Raw genomic sequence first — 22,299 nt, forward strand, 5'->3', positions numbered from 1 at the left:
GATGTGCCATTTGTTAAATATTATAGCATTGTACTCCTTCAAAGGGTGAATTTTACTGTATGTAAATTGTAACTCAACAAACTGACTTATAAAAAATTATAATACGGGCCGGGTGCGGTGGATCACGCCTGTAATCCTAGCACTGTGGGAGGCCGAGGACAGCGGATCACCTGAGGTCAGGAGTTCAAGACCAGCCTGGCCAACATGGTGAAACCCCGTCTCTACCAAAAATACAAAAATTACCCGGTGTGGTGGCACATGCCTGTAGTCCCAGCTACTCAGGAGGCTGAAGCAGGAGAATTGCTTGAACCCAGGAAGCGGAGGTTGCAGTGAGCCGAGATCGTGTCACTGCACTCCAGCCTGGGCGACAGAGCAAGTCTCCATTCCAAAAAATAAAAAATTATAATATGCTGAGCTCAGTGGTATAGTCTCAGCTACTCAAGAAGCTGAGGCAGGAGGATTGCTTGAGCCTCATGTGTTAAGGTTCAGCCTGGGCAAAATAGTGGGACCTCATCATTTAAAAAAAAATTAATTATAATAATAAAAAGGAGGGGAACCTGGTCAAACTACTGGGTTGGAAAGTCACTCTGGTTGTTGTGTGGCAAAAGGACTGGAGCAGCAAAAGCAGGAACAGTCTTGAAGCTGTTTCAGTGGTCCTGGTCAGACATCCTTCCTGAGAGCCAGTCCCAGGGTGGTGGGGGTAAAGATGGAGAAAAGCAGGCCACCAGAAACATATTTTGGACGGATAACTGGAAGATTTGCTGATGGACTGGAGGTGAGTCAGAAAAGACCTAGAGTTGTCAAAAGAGACCCCAAGAATTTTTTTTTAATTTCCTGTGCCATCTGAGGTGGTTGTAGAGCAAAGAGCCTCAAAGGGTTCTATTCCTAACTCCACTGTGAATTACCTACAGAATCCTCCTAACCTGCAGAATTATATGCATACATTAGCAGCATCTCTAAATATGTACTAAGGACTGGAATAGTAATGTAAATGCTGGAGAACATGAGACAGAATTATCTTCTTGCTTGTACTAGAAACTGAAGAATAAAGAACTAATCTAGTCAAGATCTCAAGCGAGAAGAGCTTACTCTGAAAGAAGACACTGCCCGTCAGAAGAGTAACGGCAAAAATGTGAAACTCTGTTATTTGTATTTTCTGGTTAACATAAAAAGTCCTGACAAACAAAGGGGATGAAAAATATTGGCTAAAATGTATCCAATGTATTAAATAAAATAAATAATAAGAATTTCTTTGTGTTTTTTTTAAGTCTATAAAGTCCATTTCCTATGCTCATTCATGCATTATTTACCTTGGCTGACTGTGGACTGAGAAGTGATTGCCTATTAGCCTAGCTTGGATGTTCCTGGCTCCGCCATTAACATGCTTTCCCCACCTAGGATTTAACCATCTAGAACAGGACAGTTGCCTTTGGTCACTTCAGGGTCATTTGGTCAAAGTGGTGAAACCCAATCTTGGAATGTCATGTGAAATCTGACAGGCAATCCTTCCGGGCTTGTGCTTGTGAAATTCTCTTGTGATGGAGCTGAAGTAGGGCTGGGCATGGTGGCCCACACCTGTAATCCCAGCACTTTGGGAGGCCAAGGTGGGCAGATTGCTTGAGCCCAGGAGTTCAAGACCAGTGTGGGCAACATAGCTAAACCCTGTCTCTACAAAAAAACACAAAAATTAGCCAGGCACAGTGGCACATGCCTGTAGTCCCAACTACTCAGGAGGCTGAGGTGGGAGGATTGCTTGAGCTTGAGCCAGTGGGATCAAGACTGCAGTGAGCCATGATCACGCCGCTGCACTCTAGCCTGGGTAACACAGCAACACCCTGTCTCAATCAATCAATCAATGCAATCATAGAGCCCAAACCTACTATGTACAACTCTTTCTTTTATTTTACATATATACAAATATATTCAGATTACAAAAGTAACACTCAAAGGCTATAAAACACTTTTAAAAAATACCTCCCCAATTCCATTTCCCAAATATCCAGTTAGCTTTTTGTCATATATTCCTCCAGATTGTTTTCTGCATAACTACATGTTTAAGAGTATTACTTATATCAAGATAATTTACAGAAATTCAAACTAAGATATATACACTGGATATTAATAATTCAACCCTGATTAGGAAGAGAAAATTATCAAAGAAGATATATCTAAATATCTCTAAAGGGTATGTCTAAATAATTCATTAACCTTTAAAGTATTAACCTGGGATTGTTTCCTTGATAGCTATTAAGACAGCGTAATAGGCCAGGCGCAGTGGCTCATACCTGTAATCCCAGCATTTTGGGAAGCCAAGGCAGGCAGATCACTTGAGGTCAGGAGTTCGAGACCAGCCTGGCCAACAGGGTGAAACCTTGTCTCTACTAAAAATATAAAAATTTAGCCGAGTATGGTGGCACGTGCCTGTAATCCCAGCTACTTGGGAGGCTGAGGCAGGAGAATTGCTTGAACTCCGGAGGCAGAGGTTGCAGTGAGCCAAGATTGTGTCACTGCACTCCAACCTGGGCAACAAACCGAGACTCTGTCTCCAAAAAAAAAAGACAGTGTAATAGAAAAGTCATATAAAAGAGTAAAATAAAATTACAGAATTATCTGATTCTATATAAACATTATTAGCAACAATATTTCAAAAAGTTAATACATTTAAAACATTTAGAAATGTTTTGATCTGATAGAAATGCTTTCTAAATAATATAATAAAACATATGCCTTAATGTAAGTAGGTATTTGAATTGTTTGAGTATTTGAATTAAGGGAAAATCATGATTAATAACTAGTAGGTGGGCTGGGCTCAGCGGCTCACACTTGTAATACTAGCACTTTGGGAGGTCAAGGCAGGAGGGTCACTTGAGCCCAGAAGTTTGAGACCAGCCTGGGCAACATAGAAATACCTCATCACTAAAAAAAAAATTTTAAATTCGTCAGGTATGGCAGCATGGACCTGTAGTCCTAGCTACTTGGGAGGCTGAGGTGGGTGGATCACTTGAGCCCAGGAATTTGAGGCTGCAGTAAACTATGATTGTGCCACTGCACTCTAACCTGGGCAACACTGTCTAAATAAATAAATAAAACCAGCAGGCAATTCACTCCTGGGCATGGTGGCTCATGCCTGTAATCCCAGCACTTTGGGAGGCTGAAGTGGGCAGATCACCTGAGGTCAGGAGTTCAAGACCAGCCTGACTAACATGGAGAAAACTGTTTCTACTAAAAACACAAAATTAGCCGGGCATCGTGGTGCATGCTTGTAATCCCAGATACTCAAGAGGCTGAGGCAGGAGAATTGCTTCAACCCAGGAGGCGGAGGTTGCAGTGAGCTGAGATCACGCCATTCCACTCCAGCCTGGGCAACAAGAGTGAAACTCCGTCTCAAAACAAACAAGCAAACAAAAACTAGAAGGCAATTAACATCAAGATATCTAGTTTGTTTAGGTCCAACCTTATTCAAGAAAGATTAAGGAAACCTTCAACCTAGAAAACATAAGGAGACCCTGTCTCTACAAATAATTTAAAAATTGGCCAGGTGTGGTGGCATGTGCCTGTGGTCCCAGCTACTCATGAGGCTGACGCAGGAGGATCACCTGAGCTCCAGAGGTTGAGACTGCAGTGAGCCATGATCACACCACTGTACTCCAGCCTGGGTGACAGCGAGATCCTGTCTCCAAAAATAAAAAAAGAAAGAAAGAAAAGAAACCATTACTCTTAATGTGTTTTCTATCACCTTATACACAACTTCTTCTGGTCATAAAAATATTTTGGGCAGTCAAAAAATACCCAGACATGGTTTGAAAGATCAATTAATACTACAACACTTATAATAAACAAAAAACTATGACAGCAATAGAAAAAAACCAGCAATATTTGACCCCAGAATTAGACTCCCCAAAGGCAGAGACAACTTTTAACTCAGCTGTTTTTCCCTTTACATTTAACTCTTTATTTTTAGTAATAAGTTTATGCTACTATTTATTGTATTTATTGATTAAACGATTTTAGACATTGCAGTGGACTGACTGTGTGTGTCCCCCACAAAGTTTATATGTTGAAAACCTAACCCTCAATATGATGGTAATTAGGTCACAAGGGTAAGCCCTCATGAATAAAATTACGGCCCTTGTAAAAGGGACCCCAGAGAGCTCTTAACCCACTTCCACCATGTGAAGACACAAGAAACTGCCAGTCTGCAACCCAGAAGAGGACCTTCACCAGAACCCAACCATGCTGGCACGCTAATCTCAGACTTCCAGCCTCCAGAACTGTGAGAAATAAATGTTAGTTGTTTAAGCCATCTTTTTTTTTTTTGGGAAGTGGGGACAGCCTCACTCTGTCACCCAGGAGTCTGGAGTGCAATGGCATGATCACGGCCCACTATATCCTTGACTTCCCAGGCTCAAGCGATCCTCCTGCCTCAGCCTCTTAAGCAGCTGGGACCACAGCTGTGCACCACCACACCCGGCTAATTTTTAAAAATGTTTTTGTAGAGACAGGGTCTCCCTTGCCCAAGCTGGTCTCGAAATCGTGGGCTCAAGCGATCCTCCCACCTTGGCCTCCCAAACTGCTAGGATTACAAGCCTAAACCACTGTGCCCGTCCCGCTCTGTCTATGGTACTCTATTGCTTTTTCATAGTCTTCTAGAACAACCATATGGTATTCTATTACAGCAGCCTGAACAACAGATTCAGACAGACATTATTAACTTACTTCCTACTACAGAAGATAAGGATTTAGCACCCTCTCACTACCACTCCTCCTACCCAACCCTCCACACATATTTCTCCCACCCTGTGTGTTTTAATCACAATTTTGTATTAATTGAATATCCAAGGTTTAAATATAATGATGCTGCAAATATTGCTCATAAATAAGCAATATCATTTTTACATTTTGTTTTCTAGACAAATTGTTTTTTTGTTTTTCCTGGAATTAAATACTGCTTACTTATTCGTCTTGTTTTGTTTTTTTTTGTATGTGTGAGTGGACTTTCAAAAATATATATACATTTTCTTATGCTTCCCCAATTCTCTTCCAGACAACATGGTCAAGCACCTCAAGTATTCTAGCAGGTTTTGGTTTTTTGTTTCTTCTTTTTGATGGAGACATCTCTCCTAGATTCTTCTGTCCTTCTGTTGCTGTTTGTAGTGACTGATCTCTAGAATTGCAACATTTTGTCATCCTAGGATATCTCTTCACCATCACTATAGAAATTTAATTTGCCTCTTTCTTCTGTTGTAATTCCTGTTTCCAAACTCAGAGCTTCCTCTTTCTTCATTTATTGCCCTCTTTTAGTGACACACATTCCTGAAGCTTCGTGGGGAAAAAAAGAAAAAAAAAGATGCAAAGCAAAGTTTTTGAGATTTTACCCGTCTGAAAACAAATTTTTTGCTATGCTCATATTTGGTAGTTTGGCTGGCAAAGAATTGGATTGGAAAGATTTTTTTCTCAGACCTTTTTTTTTGTTTTTTGAGACAGAGTCTCACTCTAACTCAGGCTGGAGGGCAGTGGCGCAATTTTGGCTCACCACAACTTCTGCCGTCTGGGTTCAAGCTATTCTCATGCCTCACCCACCTGAGTAGCTGGGATTACAGGCATGCACCAGCACACCCAGATAAATTTTGTATTTTTAGTAGAGACTGGGTTTTACCATGTTGGCCAGGCTGGTCTTGAACTCCTGGCCTCAAGTGATCCACCCACCTTGGCCTCACAAAGTGCTGGAATTACAGCTGTGAGCCACCAGGCCTGGCTTTTTCTCAGAAGTTTGAAGGCATTGCAATATTATCTCTTAGCTCCCCGCATTGTTGTTGAGAGTCCTGTGCCATTCTATTCCCTGGTAACCTCTGTTTTTCTCTCTGGATGCTTTTGAATTCTTTTTATCCCCAGTAGAAATTTTATAGTGATGTGCCCTGGTATAGGTCATTTTTATTTCTCATTCTCACTGGGGCCCTTCACCAGGGACTCACATCCTTCATTCTGGAACATGTTTCTATTTCGTATATGTGATGGTTAGTTTTATTTGTCAACTTGACTGGGCCATGGGGTGCCCAAATATTTGGTTAAACATTATTGTGGCTTTGTCTGTAAGGGTGTTTCTGGATGAGATTAACATTTGAATTGGTAGTCTGGGTAAAGTAGATTGCCCTCCCCAATGTGGGTGGCCTTCATCTAATCCATTTCAAGCTTCACTAGAACAAAAAAGACTGAGAAAGAATTCACTCTTTCAGCCAGGTGCAGTGGCTCACATATGTAATCCTAGCACTTTGGGAGGCCAAGGCAGGTGGATCACTTGAGTTCAGGAGTTCAAGACCAGCCTAAGCAAATGGTGAAACTGTCTCTACAAAAAATACAAAAATTAGCCAGGATGCCTGTAGTCTCAGCTACTTGGGGGACTGAGGCAGGAAGGTCGCTTGAACCTCAGAGGTCAAGGATGCCGTGTGCAGAGATCATGCCACTGCACTCCAGCCTGGGTGACAAAGTGAGACCCTGTCTCAAAAAAAAAAAAAAAAAAAATTCACTCTTTCTCTTTGACTGTCTAGGAGCTGGGACGTAGATTTTGTTCTGCCTTCAGACTGGGACTCAGACTGGAGCTTACGCTGTCATCTGTCTGGCTTCTCAGGCCTTTGGACTCAGACTGGAACTCCACCACCAGCTCTCCTTGGTCACCAGCTTATTGACTGGAGATCTTGGGGCTTCTCAGCTTCTCTATTCGCATGAACCAATGCCTTATAACGTGTACATGTTCCTATTGGTTCTCTTTCTCTGGAGAACTCAGACTAACACAGTATTTTTGACAATGTCTGCCTCTCTTTTTTGCCTTCTCTCTGAAATCCTTGTTAATTAGAAGTTGGCCCTCTTGAACTACCCTAATTTTCCTATCTTTCTTCTTTCTTTTTTCCAGCTTTTTTGTTCTATTTTTGAGAAATTCTTCAACTTTGCCTTTCAACCCCTCTATTGCATTTTTTACTGAAAATATTTTTAATTTCTAAAACTCTTTCTTGTTCCTTGGTTATTCTATTGTCTTAGCATTCTATTATTTTATGGATGCAATATCATCACTTATCTTTCTGAGATTATTAATAGTTTGTTTGAAGTTTTCTTCTGCTCTTTGCACTGTCTTTGATTCTTCTGAGTTTCTTTTTTTCTTTTTGTTCTTGTTTCTATTTTTGCACATCAGAGGTTTTCCTAAAAAATCTGCCAATTCATATTTTAAAGTGAGGCACTAGATTGGAAGCTCTGAGTACATGAATGGGGCTTATCAACTGGTGGGTTTCATTGTAGGTTGATCAAGTGGGACCTTGATGGTTTGTTGGATGATCTTAAAGGTGACTAGGTCCACTGGGGAGAACTTTTCCAAAACAGAATTATCCAGACTCCTGACTGAGGGGTCTGGGCCTTCCTGCCAGCATTCTTGTGGCTGAGAAGGGGAGAAGGCCTGGGGTGTCACCACAGGGTATGTAGCCTTTCACTCAATCCAGCTGTTTCCTGTCCAGTGCCTCAAGGTCTCACTTGATCACCATGTGCCCTCAGTTGTTTCTGCCATCCCTGAATTCAGAGTCTCTAGAATAATTTTTTCAGGAATCAAACCTCCCATTTCCTGCTGGTGTTGGGAGAGTGTAATTACTGGACTTCTGGGAGTGGGGTAGAATTTCAAGGAATGGAATTCCTTCTAATAAAAACTCTCAATTAATTTTCCTGTTTTTATCCCCCTCCTTATCCTTCCTTCGAAGGCAAATGGTGTCTCTAACTTCTGAGTTTCTCAGGTGTTCTGGGCCATGAGTCAGTTTGATTCTCATTGGCAACCACCTCCGCAGAACTATAAGCTTCAGTTTTTGTTATTCTGTGAATCCAGTTATCACTTATCCTCTGCCCTTAACTTTCCGAAATTTTGTTGGTGTCTCTAAGCCACTGTTGTCATCTCTCAGTTCTGCTTGTCCTTTGTTGTCTCTTCACTGTCATTTTGGTGAGGTTTTAGGAGAAAGCATAGATGAACACAAAATGTGTTGTAAAAGATATGTAAGAATCCCTTACAATACATAAGCATAGAGAGCAAAATGTGAGAGCATGTTTCACACCCTTTCCCTCCATTCCCCCAAGGGGAATCACTGTCAGTGATCTGGAACTCTCCCCAGTTCACTCTTGACGATGATACATACACAAATCATCTGATTCTATGTTTTTTTCTTCTGGCCTTGGTTTTGTTAAGTGACACATTGTCTTGGAGTGATTTCCATATTGACACATATAGGACTATCTCATTCTTTTTTATTTTATTGTATTTATTTATTTATTTTTTAGATGGAGTCTCACTCTATTGCCCAGGCTGGAGTGCAATGGTAGAATCTTGGCTCACTGCAACCTCTGCCTCCCGAGTTCAAATGATTCTCCTGCCTCAGGCCCCCAAGTAGCTGGGATTACAGGCAAGCACCACCATGCCCAGCTAGTTTTTGTATTTTTAGTAGAGACAGGGTTTCACTATGTTGGCTAGGCTGGTCTTGAACTCCTGACTTCAGGTGATCCTCCTACCTCGGCCTCCCAAAGTGCTGGGATTACAGGTGTGAGCCACTGTGCCAGCCAATTTTATTTTCTTTTATTTTATCTTAAGTTCCGGGGTACATTTGCAGGATGTGCCGGTTTGTTACATAGGTAAACGTGTGCCACGGTGGTTTGCTGCACCTATCAACCCATCACCTAGGTATTAAGCTCAGCATGCATTAGCTATTCATCTTAATGCTCTCCCTCCTCTTGACCCCTCAATGGGCCCGAGCGTGTGTCGTTCCCCTGTCTGTGTCCATGTGTTCTCATTCTTTTTAATACCTCTGTAGTATTCAGTAGTATGAATTTATCATGACTGATGTAATTATTTAATCTTTTTTAAAATTTTACACACACACGCACACCTACACATACATACACTTTCATATACACACATGTATTTTTTTAAAAGGTCAGTAAATTAAGTGACTTGAATTTTAGAAATATCAAACAATTGTTTATGTGCAAAGAAGAAAGTAAAACAGGACCATGTTATATGCATGGAAATCTTCGTTGTAGAGTTATGTCTAATAGTGAATGGGTAGAACTATTTCCAAGGCCTCCAAAACCAGAGCTATTAGGATTCACCTCCAGTTGAAGATGTGTCATAAATTAAGCTAAAGCACCTTTGAAATTATAGAAGCCCATCACCATAGAGTTATGTAAGTCAATGGCTCTATGGTTTAATCTGCAATTCATATTTTTACAAAATGTGCTGTGCTCTTCACCAGTCAGAACCGTTTCGTGTCAGAGTCCTGACAGGAAATAGGCAACACTTTCAAATGGGGTACTGAGGAAAAAGGAATAATGGGACCATTTTCAGTGGTGTGGCAAAGTTAAAGGAAACCAGAAAAGAATGGTGAAGCACCTTGGGAGTAGCAACAGGGAGAGACATTATCACCCCAAGACCTGAGAGTCAAGAGAACAAAGCAGTTACTGGGCACGGAGAGTAACTCTAGCTGTAAAAGAGGCCACCTGCATGGTCCTCATTCAGCAAGGAAAGGAGCAGGAGGTGGTGGGTGACCTCACTCTTAATCTGGTGTTTTTATTTGCTAAATCTGGCAACCCTAGGTGGGCAAGGGTAGAGAGCCAATCTGAAGGGGTACATCAGTGTCCTTCTTTGCTCATTAATAGCAATGCATGTGGACCTCAGGACAAAGCCACTCACCAAAACCACAGGCAACACATTTATCCAATTATGGTAGTGAATTGGTTATATCTGCTCTGAAAATTGTTCAACTATTTAGGAATAGCTGTGGATACCTTGGCTTATAATTCCAATTATATATATTTAAAAAGAGGCTGCACATAAAAAGAGACAATAAAAAGGTAAACTTTAGAGGGAAAAATGTCCCCTACTTGCCTCTGCCCATTAGTATTTAGTTTCTTCATCATTCCCAGTATGGGAATCTGTAAGATATGCCACAGGAGCTGAATGGAATATCTTTATCCAGGCTTTAGGAGAAAAATTCCATCATGAGTGGAGGCTAAGTTGACCAGAGAATGCAAGAGGAATAACTTGAGCAAAGGCTGGAAACTACTATCCTCATGCTTACAATAAATGTTAACCTAAGACAGAAACAATGTACAAAGGAGAATGTGAATGGGGTTGATAAGAAGTCAGAGTTCTCCACAAATCAATATGATTAAACAATATTCTGGTAATTCCAAAACAGCAATCTGCTTTAAGAATAAAGTTTATCTTAATTTATAAGCAAATAGACAAAAATTGGAGACAACATGTCTACAGCTATTCTTAGATTAAAATAATAAATCTGATTGGTTGGCAAAAGAAGAGTCCAGAGGAAGCACTGTGATTTTATAGTTTTGGCAAGTACTTTTCCCCCTAAGAAAGCTTTCTTAATTTACAAATAAACGTCATTTATCCCATTTCCACAGTTCATCTATTTATTACCAAAACATTACATTTTTAGAGATTTAGCATGCCATACTTTTATTATAAAATGTGTGTTTTTAAAAAGTACTGAAGAGGAAAAATGATTAAAGTTCTGCCATTTGGCTCAACAGCTGTAAGAGAGTTTGAACTCATCTTAAGCGGTGGGCTACTGTTCACTCTTTGATGTCTGGTGAAGTCCAAGCATCTGGTTTCCAAATAGTGGTCTACATAGCTCATCTGACACCTGGGATAGATCATTTTTTAACACACCCCTTTATGTGTGACAAAATTATCCTCAGTAATAATCCTGAAATTAAATAATAATGTAGCTAAAAGCATAATTTTTCTTTTATTGAACTTTCTACATATAATCATCTCGGGAAAAAAATAAAATAAATATTACAGTACCAAAAAAGCAATGGTTTGATTCTGTTTAATTACATTAGAGTAGTTTTTTTTTTTTTAGGGGGTGGTAAAACACATAAAGAAAGGCTTCCAAGAAATTTAACTTCACAAGATGTGACTATAAAAGGGTAGCACAAGGAGTTTTGCAGTGATAGAACAGCCTGTATCTTGTCGTGGTGATTACATGAATTCACACATGATAAAATTGTATAGAACTGGCTGGGCATGGTGGTTCATGCCTGTAATCCCAGCACTTTAGGAGGTAGAGACAGGATGATCACTTGAGCCCAGCAGTTCGAGAACAGCCTGGGCGACATAGGGAGACCCTGTCTCTCAATAAATAAATAAATATTAGCTGGGTATGGTGGCGTATGCTTGTGTTCCCAGGTACTCAGGAGGCTGAGGTGGGAGGATCACTTAAGCCTCAGGGGTTGAGGCTTCCGTGAGCCGTAATCCTGCCACTGCACTCCAGCCCGGGCAACAGAGTGAGACCCTGTCTCAAAAAATAAAAAAATAAAAATAACAGTTGTATAGAACCACACACACCCCCACAAATGAGTGCATATAAATCTGAAGAAATCTGAATGAGGTATTTGAATCCTGGTTTTGTTATGTATTATAGTTATGTCACATGTCCTCATTGGGGGTAACTGGCGAAGAGTACCAGAATCTCTCTGTATTATTTCTGCAACTTTCTGTGAATCTATAATTATTTCTAAGTAATAAGTTTTTGTTAAAATTTATATGCTGTGTGATTTCATGTATTTGATATTCTTGAAAACACCAAAATATAGCAACATTTGCCAGGGATGGGAGAGTGTATGACTACTGAAGCTGAGGGAAACCTATCTAGGCTTGTCAAACTTTAACCTGCTTTGCTTGCTTTTAGCTGGTTTTTTTAAAAAAGAAACTCCCATCAGCCATCCTATAGATAACATCTCTGACATACAGGTCACAATGGTAAAACAGCTGCCTAAGTTGTTTTTCAGGAACTTAAAGACAGCTCTCAACCAGTCCAAACTGGGTAAGACCACATTGACCCTTTGGGCCTGAGCAAATGTCTGATGGGTGATCTTCTGATGTCAGAGGCCATGAGCTTCACCCACTGATCATGCTAAAGCTACCATTTTTGGAACATGTGTCCCACAAAGAGCCATGAAGTTTAGCTATGCTTGCACAGAACACCAATTACCTCACTTTTCCTTACCCCCAGTCACCTTTCCTTGTACCTCAGACCACCCTGCTCCCCTATCCCATAAATATCTCTAAACCCCATCTTTGGGGAGATGAATTTGAGACCTGTTCTCTCATCTTCTCACTTAGCTGCCATGCGAGTAAATCCCTTCTTTGCTGCAAAGCTCATTGTCTCAGTGAGTGGCATACTGTGTGGCAGGCAAAACGGGCCTGGCTCCGTAACATGACAAAGGATCCACACAAGGAGAGTTGTTGGGTGATGGAATAGTTCTGTATCCAGATTGTGATTGTGGTTAGAAAAATCTACACATGCATTAAAGTTCACGGAATAAAAATGTCAAGTTTACTGTATGTCAAATTTTTAGAAAATTTTGTCATTATCCTATTTTTAAGACATTAAAAGATTTGGAATCAGTCAGACTTGTATTTAAGTATTGGAATATTAGGCAAGTCAATCTGTTTTCTTATCTGTAAAATAGTAACAATGCCATCCATCTAATGATAATGTATGTAAAGGCCTTACTTAGCACATTGCCCAGCACTAAGAAAGCACTGAGCAAATGGTCTTATTTATTTGTTTCTATTTTTTTTTAGAGGATTCACTCTGTAAATAAATTTAGAATAAGCAAAGAGATTACTAGGTATCTCCAGTGAAAACTGTATGTCTAGAACACACTGTTTATCTAATTGTTGACTTTGAGTTGTTTTATGACTGTAATTTGTAGGTAATTGATAGCAATCCAAAATAATTCTTATCCATTGTCATGCAAATAAAATCTGCAGTGAATTGTGGTGTGGTGGTTTCATTTTACTCCTCCCAAAGCCCACGAACTCCCCACTCTAGTGAAAAAAGCCAGTTTTGTTTCCCTTTGTAAATTCATTTTAACATTCCCTTACTCCATATAAAATTGTGGTGCTTTTGACTTCTCCTTTGAATCAGTTGTAATATGTCTACAGTTTATTCATTAAATAATGAATTGAGTAAAATCTTTGACACGTGTTTATTTTATAGCTGCATGAGAATCATGATTTTACTTCTTTTTGAAAACTATCCTTTAACAATTTTGTTTTTCTTTTTTGAGACGGATTCTTGCTCTGTCACTCAGGCTGAAGTGCAGTGATGCACTCCAGTGGCACGATCTCGGCTCACTGCAGCCTCTGCCTCCCAGGTTCAAGCAATTCACCATATTGGTCAGGCTGGTCTCAAACTCCTGACCTCAGGTGATCTGCCCACCTCAGCCTCCCAAAGTGATGGGATTATAGGCATAAGCCACCGTGCCCAGCCCCCTTTAACAATTTTATAATTGAAAAATGCTCGGAGACAATGTAAAATTGGGAATAAAGCACTCTGTACAGAATCTTAGATACCTAGTCATTTTGGCTGTTTTGAACTATCTGGAATTTCAGTGTTTTATTTAAAAAATAGTCAAAATAGTCCTACCAATCAAATACAGTTTTGGGTTTGTTTTGTTTTGTTTTGTTATTTTTTGTTGTTGTTTTTTTGAGATGGAGTCTTGCTCTGTCACCCAGGCTGGAGTGCAGTGCTGCAATCTCAGCTTATTGCAACTTTTGCCTTCCGGGTTCAAGCAATTCTCCTGCCTCAGACTCCCAAGTAGCTGGCATTACAGGTGCCCACCACTACACCCAGCTAATTTTTGTATTTTTAGTAGAGACGGGGTTTCACCATGTTGGCCAGGCTGGTCTCAAACTCCTGACTTCAAGTGATCCGCCCACCTTGGCCTCCCAAAGTGCTGAGATTACAGGCATGAGTCCCACTGCACCCAGCCAAATACAGATTTTTTTACCCTTCATGTAGTGCTTTGTACACAGAAGCTCCTCAGTAGATACTTGCTAAGTGAATAAATTGAATTGATATTTCATCTGAGATTGCTCAATCAGATGTAAAGACAGACTTTAATTTTTGTACTCACGGGGTGAGACAAACATCCAACGATGCTCTTCAATATTTATTTGTGATTGTTCTGGAATTTTATCAGCCAGGAAGGGCTAGATAGTAACAAACATCTCCCAAACCTCAGCAGCTTAACACAACAAAAGTAATTTTTCATTGTCCATTGCAGATTGCAAGGGAGCTCTTCTAGTCACTGTTACTCCAGGATGAAGACCATGGAGTCTCCATCTCAACATTTACTCCTACAACCACTGCAGCACTGGGAAGCAGACCTGAGGAATCATAGGATTTGAAATTTTCACCTAGATATGACACATATCACTTCTCATATTCCACTGGCCAAAGCAAATCACATGGTCTCACCTCTAAAGGAACAATGAAGTACAGACCTACTATGTGCCTGGAAAAATGACCAAAACAGCATTAAGGATTTCCATATCAATACAGTCAGTGATAAAATGAGCGCAGAAGGATGAGATGCCCAGCGATGGACTTATCATATATATATGATGATATGTTTTATATATTATACGTTATAAATATTTACAACTTATATGTATATATAATTTCAACTTTTATTTTGATTCATGGGGTATACATGTGCAGGTTTGTTACATGGGTATATTGCGTAGCACTGAGGTTTCGGGTACCAATGGTCCTATCACCCAGGCAGTAAGCATAGTACCCAATAGGTAGTTTTCCAGTTCTTGCCCCACTCCCTCTCCTTCCCCTATTGCAGTCCCCCATGTCTATTGTTCCCGTCTTTATGGAAACCCAATGTGTACCCAATGCTTAGCTCTGACTTAGAAGTGAGAACACCAGCAATGGACTTCAAATGAAATTATTACTAAAAACTGTAGGGCTGCTAGAAATTTACTATACACCTTCTTCCCTCATAAATGTTCCCTGTAGAAATGACGCAGGATTTTTTGGTGCCAGTTCGCCAGCCAGAGACCTCTGCAGCTGGTGACACCCTTGCCCAGGGCCTCACTGGGCTTCAGACTCGCCGCTGGAGGCACCCTGCCTACTTGGCCCCGCAGGCTGTGCTTGGCTTGTGCCCTGGCCAGGATCCCATGACCACTGCAACTGCGTACTCAGCCTGCAGCGAGAGGGCGTGCATGAGCAAGCAAGCACAGGGCCTGGCCACAGCACACAGTCAGGTGTGTCAGCTGCTGCAGCGGGTGGGCTGCTGCTATGGTGGGTGGGCTGCTCCAAGCAGCCCACAGGCTCTGCACGGGGTATGCGTCTGAACCAGGTGTGTCACAAGTGACTCCCTCAGTGGGTTCCAGTGACCAGACAAGGGGGATGCGTTGGTACTTGAAAACTTGGAGATGCCAAAAAAACACAGAGCCCCAAGGGGTGTCATTCCCGCCGTCCATAGCTTGGAGTGGATGGGGGCATACTAACGGCTCTTTCAGTCCCTCTGCCCTGCTCCGGCCCATGCCCCCTGGGCTGGCCTGGCCCCACCACTGTTTCCCATCACATGGGGCAGCCACCTGGCACTGGCAGAGTGCAGAGGGCTACAGTGTTACAGGGTTACTTGGGACCTGCGTTAGGCAGGTCCCAAGTTCTTGTCCTACACCCAAGAAGAATTATGTCAGCATAACCCAGCAAGGTTATGCTGACAACTGAAGAGTGAGTCGGGTGGAGAGTTTTATTGAGCACAGAACAGTTCTCTGTGAAGAGGGGACCCAAAAGGGGCAGTCCCCCACCCAAAGTCACGTAGTCCCAAAGTGCAGCTGAGTCCGAGGCTTTTATGCACTCTGAATTGGGTAGTGTGTGCTGATTGGTTTGTGAGTATGCAAAACAGCCTAAAAAAAGGCACCACTCAGAGATGGGCATGACGGTGTACAAAATCAATTAGGGAAGGGTAGGTATACGAAAAATAAGTGAAGGGTAGGGATCAATCAGAGGAAAGTGCACCAAACAGGAAGAGAGGTTCTCAATCCAGTCCATGGATTTATCCAAGATTTGTAGCTTGGTTTTCAGGCTTTAAATTGTCTTTGATTTGAAGGTGGGGTTTCACTAGGGATTCATCCCTGTCTGCCTAGGATTTGCCTGCCTCCTACTGCTATCACCACTGCCCCACAAGTAGAAAACATTCTTTGCATATTTTTCTTTTTAGTTAGGGTTTACAGAAAGAGAAGGAAACTCTTTCCTTGTCATTATCATCATCATAAAACCATTAAGGCACCCTAGTAGAGGTGAGGAGAGCCTGTGGGCACTAATCTAAAATAAGGAATAATCTGAATGTCTGAGGGAAAATGAATACTTAGGAACAATCAAAATAAAACTTCAAGTGAGGAAAAATAAGAGGAATGAAAAATAGTTCTAATTGGATGAAGGTAAAAGATTCTTCCAAAAGTAGATGGATAGGTCTAATGGAGTGTTTATCTGATTATCTACCATGGGGGTGGCCACAGAGCCCCAGCTGATTTTTGTGTACTCCTTGGTGAAGACAGAATGTTATGCCCTGGCACAGTCTCAAAACAGGAAGAATGAAGGTTTTTAAATCACTGTTTTATTGAAGGAAAACACTAGTCTGCACCAGAGGACTCAAAAAACCCAGGAAGTGAAGTGTAGCCAACTACTGCCTGGGGCTATGGGGGAGTGGGGAATCTGTACCTGGATCCAGACCAAGTCCGTTTCAAATTTATGTGATTGAGAATTTCTCTTTGAAAAGAGCACTTCATGGGACCCTTGGGAGCTGTCAAACTCTGCCCGGGGGCAGAAGATTAACTGCTCTGTGGACCAGCAGGGAGAAGCCTAGTAAATCAGAAGCCCCTTGTTTGTGGGTCTGTGGACTTACAGGTGGCGATGTAACAGGCAGTGCCTCTCTGCAGGCGACTGGGGGACTTCAGAGTTTGTGGCTCAGAACTAGCTGTGTGAATGGAAAGGAGCATTTGAATCCATTCTCCAAACTGCTTATTGAAAAACACACTTGAATGAATCTGCAAAAGAAGTTTCCTTGAATTATCAATCTTCTGGAAGAATCTCCAGGAAATGGTGTCTTCAGGAGAGGAGAACATTCTTTTTGTTTCTTATTGAGGGAGTGGTCAAGTTAAGAGCATGACTTTGGAAACAGCTCTGCTGCCCTTTAGTGGTTGTGTGTTTGTGACCCTAAATTGTCTCAGTGGTAAAATGAGGATTATAATGAGGATTAAATGAGTCAACTACATGGAAAGCAGAACAATGAACATAGTGTGTGCTATTGGCTTTTATTATTCCATATATTCGGGTGTATTACCTCTTAAAAATATTTTAAATGTTTTTATAAAATATTGAAATATTTCTATAAAGCAAGTAATTGCCTGATAACCTCTCTCTTTTCTGGAATTTAATTTTTATAAAGTTTGGTTACAGTTAGACTAAACTATTATGCCCCTTCCTCCCTCCTCCCTTCTTTGCATTTCTTTTCTGTGATCCTGCTCTGCCAAGTGCAGAGCTCCCTGTAGCTATATGGTAGCCCAGGAACGTGAAAGGCCATTTGCATCAGAAGCCTTCCATATGCCATTCTCCACTTATCATCTGACTGCTCCCAGAGAGCTTGTCAATAGAAATGAAATGACTACTACTCCTCAGACAGTCCCTACATTGTAGGTGCACCCCAAAAGAGAGGAGGGTGCTCTCTTCCTTCGTTTCAACTTGTAATTAGTAAAGGCAAGAAAATACCTTCTCAAATGTAGGTTTAAGAATATGGATGTTAAACTGGAATTTCCACTCTCTTTTTTTTTTAATTAATAAACTTTATTTTTTAGAGCAGTTTTAGTTTCACAGCAAAGTTAAGCAGGAAGAATAGAGAGTTTTCATATACCCCTTGTTCCCACACAAGCACAACCTCCCCAAATATGAACATCCCCCACAAGAGTGATGCATTTGTTACAATTCATGAACCTACATTAGCACATTGCAGCCTCGAACTCCCCAAGCTCAAGTGACCTTCCCACCTCAGCCTCCTGAGTAGCTGGGGGCTACAGACACATGCCACCATGCCCAGCTAAATATTTTATTTTTTGTAGAGAAATGTTCTCACAATATCCCCAGGTAGGTCTTGAATTTCCTGAGCTCAAGCAATCCCCTCACCTCAGCCTTCAAAAGTGTTGGAATTACAGGTGTAAGCCACCACACCTGGCCTGGGTTTTTCTGTAGATATAAGTTTTCAATTTATCTGGACAAGTATCAAATATTTTAATTGTTTAAAAAACTGCCAAACTGTCTTCCAAAGTGGCTGCACCATTTTGAAATCCTACCAGCAATGAATGAGAATTCTTGTTGTTCCACATCAGCACCAGCATCTGGCATTGTCAGTGTTCTGAATTTTGGCTATTTTAATAGGTGTATAGTGGTATCTCACTGGTGTTTTAATTTGCAATTTTCTAATGATGTATGTTGAACGTCTTTTCACATGCTTACTTACCATCTGTATGTGTTCTTTGGTGATATGTCTGTTCAGATCTTGTCTTATTTTGTTTTGTGTTGCTATAACAGAATACTTAAGACTGGGTAATTTATAAAGAAAAGAGGTTTATTTAGCTCACCGGTCTGCAGGCTGGGGAGTTCAAAATTGGGTGGTCACATCTGGTGGCTTCTGGTGAAGCCTCAGGCTGCATCAAAACATGGCAGAGAAATGAAAGAGGAGCTAGGCTAATGTGACAAAGGGCAAAATACAAGAGGCAACCACCCTATACCAACCAGCTCTGCAAGGAACTAATCCATTCCTGGGAGAACTCAAGAAAGACATTATCTTTCTTGAGACATCAAGAATGTCTCTCAAGAAAGACATTAATCTATCTTAACAACCTAATTACCTCTTAAATCCGCCATCTCCCAACACCATCCCATTGAGGTCTAAGCCTCAACATGAGTTTTGGTGGGGACAAACTGCACTCTAACCATAACAGATCTTTTGTCCATTTTTTAATCAAGTTATTCATTTTCTTCTGGTTTAGTTTTAAGAATTCTTTGTATATTTTGGATAATAGTCCCTTATCAGATGTGTCCTTTGCAAATATTTTCTCCAAATCTGTGATTTGTCTTTTCTTTTCTCTTGACATTGTCTTTTGCAGAGCAAAAAAAAAAAAGTTTTTCATTTTAATGAAGTCCAGCTTAAAAATTATTTCTTTTGTGGATTGTGCCTTTGGTGTTTTACCTAAAAAGTCACCACTATATTCAAGGTCATCTAGTTTTCTTCCCAAGTTATTTTCTAGGAGTTTTATAGTTTTGAACTTTATATCTACATCCATGATCCATTTTGAGTTAATTTTTGTGAAGGTGTAAGGTGTGCATCTAGATTATTATTATTTTATTTTATTTTATTTTTGCTTGTGGATGTCCAGTCATTCCAGTACCATTTGTTGAAAAGATTATCTTTGAGGCTGGGTGCAGTGGTTCACGCCTGTAATCCCAGCACTTTGGGAGTCCAAGGCAGGTGGATCACGAGGTCAGGAGATCCAGACCATCCTGATTAACATGGTGAAACCCCATCTCTACTAAAAAAATTACAAAAAAAATTAGCCAGGCATGGTGGCGGGCACCTGTAGTCCCAGCTACTCGGGAGGCTGAGGCAGGAGAATGACGTGAACCCGGGAAGCGGAGCTTGCAGTGAGCCAAGATTGCTTCACTGTACTCCAGCCTGGATGACAGAGTGAGACTCTGTCTCAAAAAAAAGAAAAGATTATCTTTGCTCCATTATGTTGTCTTTGCTCTTTTGTCAAAGATCAGCTGACTATTTTTATATGGATCTATTTCTGGGCTTTCTATTCTGTTCATTGATCTCTTTGTCTATTCTTTCATCAGTACTGCACTATCTTAATTACTGTAGCTTTATAGTAAGTCTTGAAGTTAGGGAATGTCAGTTCTCTGACTTTGTTCTTTTTCTTCTTCTTTTTTTTTTTTTTTTTTGAGATGGAGTTTCACTATTGTTACACAGGCTATAGTGCAGTGGCATGCTCTCACCTCACTGCAACTTCTGCCTCCCAGATTCAAGGAATTCTCCTGCCTCAGCCTCCTAAGTGTCTGGGATTACAGGCATGTGCCACCACGCCCGGCTAATTTTTGTATTTTTAGTAGAGATGAGGTTTCACTCTGTTGACCAGGCTGGTTTTAAACTCCTGACCTCAGGTGATTCACCCCCCTCAGTCTCCCAAAGTGTTGAGATTACAGGCATGAACCACCGTACCCAGCCTGTTCTTCTCTTTTAATATTACGTTTGCTATTCTGGTTTCGTGTTTTGTTTTGTTTTGTTTTGTTTTGTTTTGCCTCTCTATGTAAACTTTAGAATTAATTTGTCAATATCCACAGAATAACTTGCTGTGATTTTTATTGGAATTGTATTGAATCTATGAAGTTGAGAAGAACTGACATCCTGAAAATATTTAATCCACCTTAATTCTTAATTGCATGATCATGAATAATCTTACCAAGTTAAGACTAAGATGATCATGGAATATCGCTCCATTTATTTAGTTATTCTGTTTACTTATTCTTTGATATCTTTCAGTAGAATTTTATAGTTTTTCTTATATAGATCTTGCTCATATTTTATTAGATTTATACCTAAATATTTCATTTTGGGGGGTGCTAATGTAAATGGTAATATATTTTAGTTCCACAGTATCATTTTGATATATAGGAAAGTGGTTAGCTTTTGCATATTAACCTCGTATCCCGTATCCTGTAACCTTGCTATAATTGCTTACTAGTTCCAGGAGGTTTTGTTGTTATTGTTGTCAATTCTTCTGGATTTTCTACACAGACAATTATGTCATCTGCAAACAAAGACAGTTTTATTTATTCTTTTTTTTTTTTTTTTTTTTTGAGATGGAGTTTCGCTCTTGTTGCCCGGGCTGGAGTGCAATGGTGTGATCTTGGCTCACCGAAACCTCCACCTCCCGGTTTCAAGTGATTCTCCTGTCTCAGCCTCCCGAGTAGCTGGCATTACAGGCATGCACCCCCACACCCAGCTAATTTTGTATTTTTAGTAGACATGGGGTTTCTCCATGTTGGTCAGGCTGGTCTTGAACTCCTGACCTCAGGTGATCTGCCCGCCTTGGCCTCCCAAAGTGCTGGGATTATAGGCATGAGCCACTGCGCCTGGCCTTATTTACTCTTTTCTAATCTATATTTCTTTTACTGCCTTTTCTTGTCTCACTGAATTAGCTAGGACTTCCATTAAAAAGCAGTGGTTAGAAGGGACATCCTTGTCTTGTTCCTGATCTTAGTGGGAAAGCATCAAGTTTCTCACCATTAAATATATTAGTTTCAGGTTTTTTTGTAGATGTTATTTATTAAGTTGAGAATGTTCCTCTCTATTCTTAGTATGCTGAGAGTTTTTATTATAAATGGGTGTTGGGTTTTTGCCAAATGCTTCTCCACATCTATTGATAAGATCACGTGATCCTTTTCTTCTTTAGCCATTGATGTAATAGGCAATATTAATTTATTTTCAAATGTTGAACAAACTTTACATACCTGGGATAAATCCCACTTGGTCATAGTGTATAATTCCTTTTATACATTGTTGAATTTGACTTGCTAATATTTTGTTGAGGATTTTTGCATGTATGTTTATGAGAAGTATTGGTCTGTAGATTTCTTTTATTGTAACATATTTGTCTGGTTTTGGTATTAGAGTGATGCCGCCTCATAGAATGAGTTAGAAACTATTCCCTCTGCATCTATTTTCTGGAACAGATTGTGAATAACTAGTATAATTTATTCCATAAATGTTTGGTAGAATCCACCAGTGAACCCATCAAGTCCTGGTTTTGAAAGGTTATTAATCATTGATTCAATTTCTTTAATAGATATAGACCTATTCAGATGGCCTATTTCCTCTTGTGTGCATTTTGGCAGATTGTATATTTCAGGGAATTGGTCTGTTTCATCTAGATTATCAATTTTGTGGGCATACCGTTGTTCATAATATTTTTTATTATCTTTTTAATGTCTATGGGATCTGTAGTGATGTCCCTCTTTCATTTTCGATATTAGTAATTTGTATCTTCTCTCTTTTTTTCTTAGTTAGCTTGGGTAGAAGCTTATCCATTGCTTTTGGTTCTGTTGATTTTCACTACTGACTTCTTATTTTTAATTCATTGGTTTTTGCTCTAGTTTTTATGTTTTATTTTTTCTGCTTACTTAAAATTTAATTTGCTCTTCTTTTACTAGTTTCCTAAGGTAGAAGCTTAGATTATTGATTTTAGAGCTTTCTCCTTTTCTAATATATACATTCAATGCTATAAATTTCTCTCTAAGCATTGATTTCACTGCACCCACAAAATTTGATGGTGTCCAAGTCTCCAGGGGCTTACAGAGTGTAAATTGTATGAACAGGTGAGTCATGGGCCCC

General features: G+C 40.3%; 1 protein-coding gene across 1 annotated transcript in view; it reads left to right on the forward strand.

The window, feature by feature from the left end:
- Positions 1–14,509, forward strand: part of LOC129397271 (uncharacterized) — a 39,739-nt gene extending 25,230 nt beyond the window's left edge. The window contains exon 3 of the transcript XR_008624517.2: positions 14,119–14,509. The gene's annotated coding sequence lies outside the window, so the exon portion shown is untranslated. The remainder of the gene's footprint in view (positions 1–14,118) is intronic.
- The last annotated feature ends 7,790 nt before the right edge of the window (positions 14,510–22,299 follow it).

This window comes from Pan paniscus, chromosome 13 (assembly GCF_029289425.2).
Source record: "Pan paniscus chromosome 13, NHGRI_mPanPan1-v2.0_pri, whole genome shotgun sequence".
NCBI lineage: Eukaryota > Metazoa > Chordata > Mammalia > Primates > Hominidae > Pan > Pan paniscus.